The sequence below is a fragment of the Physeter macrocephalus genome, chromosome 14 (assembly GCF_002837175.3).
Source record: "Physeter macrocephalus isolate SW-GA chromosome 14, ASM283717v5, whole genome shotgun sequence".
Taxonomy (NCBI): Eukaryota; Metazoa; Chordata; class Mammalia; order Artiodactyla; family Physeteridae; genus Physeter; species Physeter macrocephalus.
In genome coordinates, this window is record NC_041227.1 from 110,401,179 (window position 1) to 110,402,731 (window position 1,553).

The 1,553-nt window shown below is 34.6% G+C and overlaps 1 protein-coding gene across 1 annotated transcript in view; it reads left to right on the forward strand.

Annotated features, from left to right (window-relative positions):
* The window catches only part of CA10 (carbonic anhydrase 10), a 673,987-nt gene that overhangs the window by 333,674 nt on the left and 338,760 nt on the right, over positions 1-1,553 (forward strand). The window lies entirely within an intron of this gene.

Consider the following 1,553-nt stretch of genomic DNA (forward strand, 5'->3'; position numbering starts at 1 on the left):
AGATTGCTTTTGCTATTTGGGGTCTTTTGTGTTTCCATACAAATTGTGAAATTTTTTTTTCTAGTTCTGTAAAAAATGCTAGTGGTAGTTTGATAGGGATTGCATTGAATCTGTAGATTGCTTTGGGTAGTAGAGTCATTTTCACAATGTTGATTCTTCCAATCCAAGAACATGGTATATTTCTCCACCTATTTGTATCATCTTTAATTTCTTTCATCAGTGTCTTATAGTTTTCTGCATACAAGTCTTTTGTCTCCTTAGGTAGGTTTATTCCTAGATATTTTATTCTTTTTGTTGCAATGGTAAATGGGAGTGTTTTCTTAATTTCACTCTCAGATTTTTCATCATTAGTGTATAAGAATGCCAGAGATTTCTGTGCTTTAATTTTGTATCCTGCTACTTTACCAAATTCATTGATTAGCTCTAGTAGTTTTCTGGTAGCATCTTTAGGATTCTCTATGTATATTATCATGTAATCTGCAAACAGTGACAGCTTTACTTCTTCTTTTCTGATTTGGATTCGTCTTATTTCTTTTTGTTCTCTGAATGCTGTGGCTAAAACTTCCAAAATTATGTTGAGTTAGAGTGGTGAGAGTGGGCAACCTTGTCTTGTTCCTGATCTTAGTGGAAATGGTTTCAGTTTTTCACCATTGAGGATGATGTTGGCTGTGGGTTTGTCATATATGGCCTTTATTATGTTGAGGAAAAGTCCCTCTATGCCTACTTTCTGCAGGGTTTTTATCATAAATGGGTGTTGAATTTTGTCAAAAGCTTTCTCTGCATCTATTGAGAAGTTCATATGGTTTTTCCCCTTCAATTTGTTAATATGGTGTATCACGTTGATTGATTTGCATATATTGAAGAATCCTTGCATTCCTGGAATAAACCCCACTTGATCATGGTGTATGATCCTTTTAATGTGCTGTTGCATTCTGTTTGCTAGTATTTTGTTGAGGATTTTTGCATCTATGTTCATCAGTGATATTGGCCTGTAGTTTTCTATCTTTGTGATGTCTTTGTCTGCTTTTGGTATCAGGGTGATGGTGGCCTCATAGAATGAGTTTGGGAGTGTTCCTCCCTCTGCTATCTTTTGGAAGAGTTTGAGAAGGATAGGTGTTAGCTCTTCTCTAAATGTTTGATAGAATTCGCCTGTGAAACCATCTGGTCCTGGGCTTTTTTCTGTTGGAAGATTTTAAATCACAGTTTCAATTTTAGTGCTTGTGATTGCTCTGTTCATATTTACTATTTCTTCCTGGTTCAGTCTTGGCAGGCTGTGAATTTCTAAGAATTTGTCCATTTCTTAAAGGTTGTCCATTTTATTGAAATAGAGTTTCTTGTAGTAATCTCTCATAATCTTTCGTATTTCCGCAGTGTCCGTTGTTACTTCTCCATTTTCATTTCTTATTCTAGTGATTTGCATCTTCTCCCTTTTTTTTCTTGATGAGTCTGGCTAATGGTTTATCAATTTTGTTTATCTTCTCAAAGAACCAGCTTTTAGTTTTATTGATCTTTGCTATCATTTCCTTCATTTCTTTTTCATTTATTTCTGATCT